The sequence below is a fragment of the Psammomys obesus genome, unplaced genomic scaffold (genome assembly GCF_907164565.1).
Source record: "Psammomys obesus unplaced genomic scaffold, mPsaObe1.curated_primary_1811, whole genome shotgun sequence".
NCBI classification, from domain to species: domain Eukaryota; kingdom Metazoa; phylum Chordata; class Mammalia; order Rodentia; family Muridae; genus Psammomys; species Psammomys obesus.
Window position 1 is genome coordinate 13,437,206 of NW_026585644.1, and position 10,296 is coordinate 13,447,501.

Here is a 10,296-nt window from a genome sequence, read left to right on the forward strand (position 1 = left end):
GAAACACAAGCACGAAGAGCTTCAAAGCTGAGTAACAGCTGCAGCCTTCTCATTGACATTGTGATATCTTTGTAGTAGACTATAACATCATCCCTAAGCAGATTCAGCTCTGGGGACAGTAACGTGCAAAGTCATGGCCTTGGCAGAGATAAACCTGAGAGCACTGGATATGAATTTTGTACAAACCCAAAAAGCACAAGTTGGGGCAAAGAACACCACAGGAAATCAGGGCCAAGGAGAAATGCCTGAGATAAATGTTCCCCTTGCCAGGTGCACCTCAAGTCCACAGTGAGTGTGGTGCAGTACCCAAGGGTTTGGCTTCCTCTACTTTATGCTACCGTAACTGGATAATCTGTAAAGAAAGAAGGTCTTATTACATGGAAGTTCAAGATCCCAGCACAGACCTCCAGCATGGCATCCTAACAGGGAGGCAGGGGGATATCTTACAGGCAAGTACACAAGCCTAGTTCTCTCTTCTTCATATGAAGCCACTGATGTCACCCTGAGGGCTCCACATTCATGATCTCATCTAATATTAACATCTCACAAAGGCCCTGGATCAAAATCATCAACATGTGAATTTGTGAACTGAGTTTCCCACACACTAATGCCAGAGACACACCTAGACCTCAGAAGGACTGCTGAACCCCCTTGAAGAAACTCCTAAACATCCCCAGGAGGGCATGAAATTGGAGTGAGGACTTGCGGGGTCTCATCCCAGTGTAACGTATGGGTATGCGAGTATGGGCCCTGGTTTGTACACAATGTATATTGTAGGTGCACGTATGTCATGTACATGGGGTACTTGTGTGTAGTATGCAAATGTGTGTGGGTGAGCATCCATGATGATTAATATTTGCTGTTATCCTATCTGAATTTAGAAACACCTAGAAGACACCCCCAGCTGCCATGTGGATGTTTCTAGAAATGTTTAACTAAGAAGGGAAGATTTACCACATCTGTTGGAGTTTTCTAGAGGAATAGAAGGAAAACAATGCATGTATTTCAGAGGGAATTTATCATGTTGGCTTACACAATATGCCGGCTCATCCGACAATGGTTGGCTGTGCATTGGAGATGCTGTTCTCTTGGTAGATTCCCAGTCAATGTGGCTGGCTGCCTCAGCAGCCCCAGTCTGTCACAGAAGGTCTGGTGAACTTCTAATTCTATAGGTCTCCAGTCAGATGTCAGTAAAGGATTTTGGCAATGTCAGTCACAGAAGAGATGCATTTAACAGCAAGGAATGGAACCAGGCAGTCGAAAAAGCAGCACCATTCCACCTCCAGAAGCATTGCAGTTGTGGCTATGGTGTCACGTGTGTGTCAGGAGGTGGCAGAGAGGTAGCTATGTCTATGCTCAGTGTTCTGACCTGTGAACATTTGAATGTTTCAGCCTAACATCTCCTAAAAAAAAAAAAAAAGTGAACCTGAGATGGCCATCAGTGGGGCATGCAGTAAAGGCCCCAACAGCTTCCAGGACCAGGAGCAAGCCAGAGACAAGAACCCTGTCTGTGACTTAGGGTCCCAGGCAAAAGAGAGCCTGAGACAGAGGACCCTGGCATGGGCAAGGAGCAAAACAAGAGCAGACTAGTTCCATGGAGCCTGGACAGGTAGGTAGCCTGAGACAACCACAAATCAGGCTTCATCCAGGCCTGGGATGACAGAGCATGCTCAAGATGACCCCTGTCTGGCTCTAATGCACAGGTGGGATATAGCACTCCCGTGACCACTACTGAGAGGACCTCAGATACTCTGAGACCCTGGGTGCCTGTCAGAGGAGCGTGATGTGGTGGAGAAATAGAAGAGAAAGAGAAACAGAAGGATGTGGGCCCAATGAAGAGAGGCAGAACTGGAGACTTGAGGGTAGTGGGGAACAGCTTGAAGTGAGTAGTCAGTGATGCCACCTCTGACCATGATGGGGTCCTAGTCTGTTCTGTCACCAGGGGCCATGTCTGGTCTGGGCTGCCACCTAGGGACACATTGATGTCTGAGGCCTGTACAGAACTGGTCCCACCCTCTACCTGGGCATCATAGGAATCTGGCCCTGGGGTCAAGAGAGCAGGAGAGCTATTTCTGTCCCTCACCAGCTACAGAACTCAAGAGAGTGGGCCCTGCATCTCTCCTGGTCAGCAGAGGAGAGTTGACTCTGGTGGCAGGGGCATGGATGAGCCAACTCAGAAGGCATGAGTGAGTGAGAGATGACCTTCTCTCACCCCTTGACACCTAAGGCAGGTAAGAGAGCTGTCCTTGCCTCCAACCTGTTATAGCATTCAGGAGAGTAGGCCCTGGACCTCACTTGGGCAACACAGTAGTGCTACCGCTGGCTGTGGGGGTTGCAGATGAGCTGGCCCTGAGGGCATGAGTGTGGGAGAATCATCCCTGCTTTGTGTCTGCTATGTGGTGGCATTAGTGAGGGAGAGATGCCCTCTTCTCCCTTTTGCCTGTATCATCAGTGACAGGCAGGAGAGCTGGCCCCACCGAGTCATGAGAGCAGGAGAGCTGTCCCTGCCCTCACCTGCTGCGGCACTAGGGGAGCAGGCCTCACACCTCACCGTGGCAGCACGGTAAAGATGACCTTAGTGACAGGGGTGCAGTTGAGCCAGCCTGAGGAGAGCTGGCCCTGCAACTTGTCTGCTGTGCAGTGATATGGGCTAGGAAGAGATGCCTACCCCATTCCTTACCCCATTCCACCAATGGCAGGCAGAAGAGCTGTCCTTGAGGTCACCAGGGTGGGAGAGTTGGGCTCTGCCCCTCACCTACTGCAGCACTTGGGAAAGCAGGCCCTGGGCAGTACTTCACCTGGAAGCACAGTAGAGTGGCTCTAGTTTCAGAGGTTGCCTAGTGAACCTGCCCCAATGGCACGAGAATGGGACAACCGGTGGACTGACCAGCTCAGATAACTCTCAGGCCAAGATCCAGGGCTTTGAATTGGTCCACTCCAACATCTACCCTATTGATGAACTTCTAAAGTACATAAATGGGCTGGTTCTACAGATCCAAAGCTACAGAATCTCCATCACACAGGGCAACAACAGGAGATTAAACAGGAGTCCCAGTGAGGTTCCAGTATCGATAGAGTAGCAGAAGCCAAGGGCCTTGTACCAGATCAACAAGTCATTGCAATGAACATTTGCAAGGAAAGAAGTGTGGACAAAAGAATATACTGTGGTACACACTGTGACACTCTACAGCTTCCACAATGTAATTTTTTTTTTTTTTTCTGTAGGAAGAGAGGATGCAAGAGTGGAAGGCAGGTACCAGTGAAGGGGAAATGCGTGGGATTGGGGTGCATGATGTGAAATTCACAAAGAACTAATGAAAAGGTTTTTCTGGTTTGGTTAGGTTTGGTTTTTTTAAAAAATTTTTTATTAATTACACTTTATTCATTTTGTATCCCCCCATAAGCCCTTCCCTCCTCCCCTCCCGATCCCACCCTCCCTCCCCTTTCTGCATGCATGCCACTCCCCAAGTCCACTGATAGGGGAGGTTCTCCTCTTCTTTCTGATCTTAGTCTATCAGTTCTCATCAAAAGTGGCTGCATTGTCCTCTACTGTGGCCTGGTAAGGCTGCTCCCCCCTCAGGGGGAAGTGATCAACGAGCAGGCCAATCAGATTATGTCAGAGGCAGTCCCTCTTCCCATTACTATGTAACCCACTTGGACACTGAACTGCCATGGGCTACACCTGTGCAAGTTTTTTGAGTAAGGGTTTCTCTGTGTTGCCTTGGCTGTTCTGGACTCAATTTGTAAAACAAGCTGGCCTTGAACTCACAGAGATTCACCTGTCTTTGCCTCCCCAAGTGCTGGGATTATAGGTGTGTGCCACCAGGCCCAGCTTTTTCTTTTCTTTTCTTTTTTAAGTAGCACAACTTTTCTCTTAGATCTCAATATATCTGGGCCACTTCCAGAAGGCACTACCCACTCTGAGGCAGCAGCTTCCTCTCCGAGTTAACCCTTGTAGTAACTGCCCTCACATACTTACCCAGAAGCATCTTTTAAAATTCCAGATTCAATCAAGTTGACAACAAGGATTAACCATCACACTCACAACCCTGATGTAGACAACATCAACAAGCTGAGCTGCTGAACTTATAAAAAGGAATAAAAGGAGAGAGTAATCAGAATTCCAGCATTCCTCTTTCTGTGCTTCCTGACCATGGGAGGTAATGTGTCCAGCTGTGCTTACATGCTTTAGAGTCCTGACCTCATGCTTTCCTGTTGTGGTGGACTGTATCCCCTGAAACTATGAGCCAAGACAATCCCACCCCCACACCTTTAGTTGCTTATGTCAGATATTTTGCCATAACAATAAGACAACTATTCCATTATCTCCCTGAAATGTAATTGTCTCGTGTGATGTTCTGTCAGAGAACCCTCATGCAGTCCACCTGGGAACCTGGAGTGATGAGAACCAGGCATGCCTCACACAAACATTTTTTAGGTCCTCCTTGATCCTCAGTCTTGAAAAACCCTTTCTCATCTCTCCTGTTCAACAAGATCTCAGCTGCATTTAATGAGCTGTGATCCTAGGGCCCTTGTGCAGTATGCTCTGAAATCATATTTAAGGGCTGAAGAAATAAATACAAATTTACTTGAATCATCTTTAAATGGTTGAGGTCAGCTTGTCATGTGAATGGCTAGATTCTGCTCTTTCCTATTTTATTTTTTGATGTTTGATACATTACTGTATAAATAACTCATTTTTTTTAAATCAGAGAAGTAAAGTTTTGCATGAGTAACATGAAATAGGATATAAGATATTGATGTTTCTTTTGGGGGGGGAAGGTAGACTTTTAATAACTGCTTTTATCACCAAGTTAATCATCCAGTTACAAAGTAGTTAGAAATTTCTGAAAGGGTACTGTTTAAAAAAGTATTCATTTTATATGAATAATATCTAGTGCTTCTGTGGAACACTCCTGTTCAAAAGCTCTGGCCAGTAACTCCCCAAACAAAAGCCAACTCCAGGCAGTCTCCAGCTTGCTGTTAGTGAAGTGCTGTGCAGAAGGCAAAGCCTTGGAAGAAGGAGACATACAGATTGAGCTTGGCCATTGGCTGTGCTGGAAGCCTGCCAGACTCCAGACAGGGAGCCCAAGTGGATTTTTTTCTGGGACACTCTACTTGAACTATGGTTCAATTACTCAACACCATAGATCTCTAAGTGGGAAGAACGAGTAATTTTTCTGGTAAAGAGGTTACAGTACTCTCTGGACTGGGTTACCAGTTCCCAAGAGTCCCTATCAGTATTGCTATTACTTAAAATGCTTATTTCCCACTGAAGATGGTTCTGTGGCCCATGAAGAAGAGGATAGCCCTGGCCATGCGATTGAACTCAGGGAGGAACTGTGGGCTGTTCAAACGCAATCTGCTATTTGGGAAAATCTGAAGGTCCCGACCTGGTCACAGAAGTGGCTAGGAAGTCCTGCTATCCCACAGGGAGAGTACCCATAGCCTTCTTGGCACTAGAGATAAGGAGAGTGTTCTATTCCAATATCTGCCTTGGAAGAGTGGGATTTCATACCAGGAAGATCTAGCTTATCTCTGTCTCTCTGTCTCTGTTCCTCTCTCTTCTCTCTCTCCACACATACACACTCCTCTCTTTTCTACACACACACACACAGAGGCAGACACACAGAGAGAGATAGAGACAGAGAGACCAGACTAAAACAAAGAAACTTAGACTTATAAATTGGCAGAGTCTTCTAAAACCACTCCTGAAAGTCGGGAGAATCACCACCATGATTCAATGCATGGCTAGATCAGAGTGGTCCCATAGACCCTTGTCTCCTGAGCTTGCTCAGGAGACAGCCTGCTTGAGAAATAGCCCAGTGCTCTGCCCTCCAACCCAGCTGTGAGGCTCTGAGTCAACAGGGGTGAGTATTGCTCATGTCTGAATTGGATGGTAATAGTGCAGTCATTGAACACAGGGTACATTTGGGTGGCTCTTTTTTTGAAGTTTATGATTGAATTTGAGTTGATTTGGTCATTGAGTACACAGCCTTATCCATATTGCATTAAGGCACACGTTTCTAGCTTTGCTTGAAGCCAGTAGATGAATCAGCTCAATGATTCACAGTCTCTTTTTCTGTGAAAGTTTGTCATATCCTGAAAGAATCATACTTGCATATTGATGAAAAAACTCTTTGAAATTTTAAGACATTTTGTTTTGTAAAATAAGGTCATTGTTTTTCTTTACTACTTGACCTAAGACAAACCTGCACTTCAAAAATAAGTCATAACCCTCAGACAAATGTGATAGAATCCTTTCCTGGCAATTTCTTGTAGTATGGCTTGGAGCTGGGCCAGCTGTGGTTTGTACACTAAGACTTTGTGGTTCTGGGACTTAGAAAGTCTCAGCTACATAGTTTTGTGAGTAACCATTTCCCCAGTCCAGTCTCCTTTGTGATGAAGCAGGGATATGACATCAAGTTCTGTGCAAGTACCATATCTGCTCTAGACAGAACCCTGTGTCTCTCCTTCGAGCTCCTGCCTGGAGTTCTGAAACCTCCTTTTGGCAGTGATGGGAAGAGCCTGGGGATGGCCTGCTCAGTAGCAGAGAAGTAAAATGGACTTGGCATTAACCCTGTGAACTTCTGACATGCTTTGCAGTATCCAACAATTTGATACCAGGTCTACATTTTTTTATTCAGAAGGCTAAAAATAGTCCAACCTGGGTGGTTTTGGAAAGCTAAGGCAGACGTTTTTCCAAGTCCAAGGCCTACCTGGGCTTTAAAGTGAGTTCAGTACCAACCTGTGGAAATTAGTGAGACTGAGAGACTAAGAGTGCAATCCCTGGTAGGCAGGCAGGAGGAAAGAAATTTTTAAGTAGACTAACATACTTTTCATTTAAATATTTAAGATGGAAAACTTCCTGATTCTTCTCCTCTATGACAATGACCTGGTGGGTTCCCTTCTGGTGGGTTCCTGGTGGGTTTCACCCAACCTTCCCCATCCAGAGGAAGCTATTCAAATATCGCTCAAGGTCTTCAGTGACAAGTGCCAATGACCTTCTCTGTCTTTGTCTATATTATCTAATCCCTCTTCATAGTCCAAACTATCCAATTCCATCCCATACCTCTCAGCTCTGGGTTTTCTTCACAATTGACTGAGTCTGTCTCTTTGTGTTTTTCTCTCTGTATGTGTCTCTCTTTCTCTGTACTTTTATTTTTAATAAAACCTGAGTAATAAAAACCTTACTTTTCTTGTCTTTTTATTCTTTAAATCAAAGGGGAAAAATGAACCTGTTCCTACAAATTTTTGTGACATCACCCCGAGAACATCAAGACCTTGTCTGAAAATTTAAAGTAAAAAGAGATCTGGGGATGCGGCTCAGTGATGGAGTGCTTGCCTAGCATTTGTGAGACACTGGATTCAATCTGAAGTTCTATAGCAATAATAATGGTGCGCGCGCGCGCGCGCGCGCGCGCACACACACACACACACACACACACACACACACACACACACACCTACAAACAGAACATCCAGAGCCAGTTTGATTTTATAATGACCAATTCTAGCAAGGCAGGCACAGTATTCTTTCTTTAGTCAACTGTGTTTTGGTTCCCATAATAAGATACTTTTAGACTCAATAGAAACAGAAATTCACTGGAAAGGGGGAGTGAAGAGGCCAGAGCAGAAGAGTGAAGTCCCCTGGGGGGGGGGAGGACAGTACCCCAGGCATATTGCCCTTTCAGGAAAGTGTTTCTCTAAAACACCAGGGGATTAAGTGACTCTCTCACCCAAAGCACCCAGGCTTTCTGAGTGTGGTGTGATGTCGCTCATTTGGAGTCCTTAACTAGTACAGTTGAAGTCCTGGGTTGTAATCCCAGAACCACGTAGAACCAGGGATAGTGAGGCATGTAAGAGCAGTCTGTATTTCCATCTTTTACAAGGGAGGGGAGAAAGCAGGACAGTGCTAAGTTTGATGCCAATCTTTGATATATGGCAAATTTGAGGGCTATATTCAGGGCTACAGGAGACCCTGTCTCAAAACCAAAGACAAAACTGTTATTGACTGAATACTTAAATCAGTAAGTGGAAGCTTCCATTTTAAATCCAGGAGAAAGGGATTCGTGAATTTGTGATTCCTAATATAGCAAGACCAACCAGTAAAATGTTGTTTCACTACTACTGTTAAAATAACCACTGTTCAGTTTCAGATCGTTGTGTGAGGGTGGAGTGTTTTATATATGTATAAACACACACATACATACACTTAGGCAGATGGACAGGCAGACACAGAGATGCCCAGATGAAAATGCTATAACTGAGAGGAGACATATAGCAGTTCTCTGAGTGGCTAAGGGCCTCTTCCTCACTCTGGTTCTGGGCTGAGCTCCTACCATCTGATTTGAGCAGAATGGAAACTCCACAGTAACTTTCCCTCTCCCAGCCAGATCCAGTGCTCTTCAACTTTATCCCAAGGCCCAGGCAAATGTCCCCAGTGTACTTTACCCAGTCTGGCCATCACCCTCGTCCTGGGGACCACGAGGCACGTGCTCACAACAACACTGTATTTCTGTCCTTCTCTTCATTGGCACATCTGCTGGTGCAGAGCCACTAAATAAGCTTCCCACTCTGTCCCCACACTCCCTTGTTCATTTGTACATTGTTTGCATACATTGTTCACGTGCAGCTGGCCACATTATTCACACAAGCCCAGCTGGCAAAGCAAAAATATGCCTGGGATCATGTTGATACTTTTTCCCCCCCTGTATCCTTGGCTGGTAAGGTGTTCAGGGGAGCTGAAAAGGAGATGTCTCTCTTGGTCCTAAAGACCACCCCAGCCTTTCTAGAATGTCAAGAAAGAACAGCCTGTCATGCACTGTCCTGATGGCCACAGTCTCCTGCTCCAGTCTGTCTTTGTAATTTCATGATGCTGAATTAATTTCATGAATTAAAGTAAAGTTGCCAAGTCTGGTAGAAGAAAACATCTAAAGGGTATTGACTCCTTACCATGGGTAGCCTCGGGGTTAAGTGGCCTCTAGTCAGTCAGCAGCATCACCTCAGGTCTCCATTCCTCCCATCTGATAACACCTATTTTGATGTTTCTGATACATAGCTCACCTTCATGGTGCATGTTTCTCCCTGTTCTGTCTGTCTCTGTTCTGACTGGAGCACAATGACACTGCAGTGACTACCATGGCCATTTTTTTTTTTTTTTTTTTGCTTGTCTTCAGCTTGTCCTCAACTCCACATTCCAACTGTCTGAAGCCTTTTGAGTTTCTAAGTGGAGGCAAGGATGGAGGCACCAGCTCTGGATACTGGATGCTGAAACTCACCTGGAACTCACAGGAATATTTTGCACAGGTTCTGTGGAATCCTTTGTGAGGTTCTCAGGCAGATCAGACACAGCTGCAGGTCAAAGTTAGTTCCCTTACAGGACTCAGCCTTGGTGTCTGAAGCTGCCTGAAGCCTGGCAAGGATTCTGACTACTAGTCTTCCGATCATAGACTAGATGCATAGACTAGTCTTAGATCATAGACTAAGAACTAAGCATTTTAGTTTTTTTTTTTCCCCTGGTCTCTAAGTGGGTCACCATAGAAACCCATAACCAAACACTGCTCTCGGGATTTATTTTTTTCTAACACAACAGTTTGAGTAGAGACATTCTTTCTTAGGGGACATCCCCTAATCCGTCACTCATTTAAGAAAGACCCACGTATTCTGGGAAGGAAAGTCCAAGCTGACTTCTTGAGCTACCTTAATGCATATGATTGGCTGATGCCTGGGACTCTTGCTTTATTTTCATTTATCTGTGTTGGTGGATGGCTCTCTGGCAGATGGGCCAAGCACTGCACTAGATCTTGTAGGGAAAGAAGAGGTTTGGTACTCTGGACAGCAACATGTTATACTGGTGTTTTATTTTGTTTTTACATTCATAAAATATCAACAATATATGAGCCTTTGCTATGACAGCACAACTTTCTCCTATCTCATTTAAAATGAGGTTCTGTTTAGGAGGGTCCAGAGAACATTATCTTACAACATTTTCATGCTTTCGTTTTAACTTAAGGATGGTATATTATACTTCTGAAGCATGCGAGAGTATGCTTGGAAAGGACTAAGAATTTAGGGCTATCAAGCTTGTTTGCTGTTTTTTGGAATGAGTGGTATCACCTGAATAAATTCAGCTAGAAAACACACAGCTGACTCTTGGAAGGAAGAATTGTATATCCTGAGCTCCTGTGCTGCCACTCACCATTTGTGAGCTCTGTGGTTATTTGAGAAAGCTATCAGAATTTTCATTCTGTATTTCATATCTTCTTCCTGCTTTTTTGTTTGTTTGCCTTCTTT

The 10,296-nt window shown here is 45.1% G+C and overlaps 1 non-coding gene across 1 annotated transcript; it reads left to right on the forward strand.

Moving 5' to 3' along the window:
• Positions 1 to 1,273: 1,273 nt before the first annotated feature.
• On the forward strand, positions 1,274 to 1,401 carry LOC129691454 (small nucleolar RNA SNORA17). Its single transcript, XR_008722466.1, has one exon. It is a non-coding gene; the product is annotated as a small nucleolar RNA SNORA17 (small nucleolar RNA).
• The last annotated feature ends 8,895 nt before the right edge of the window (positions 1,402 to 10,296 follow it).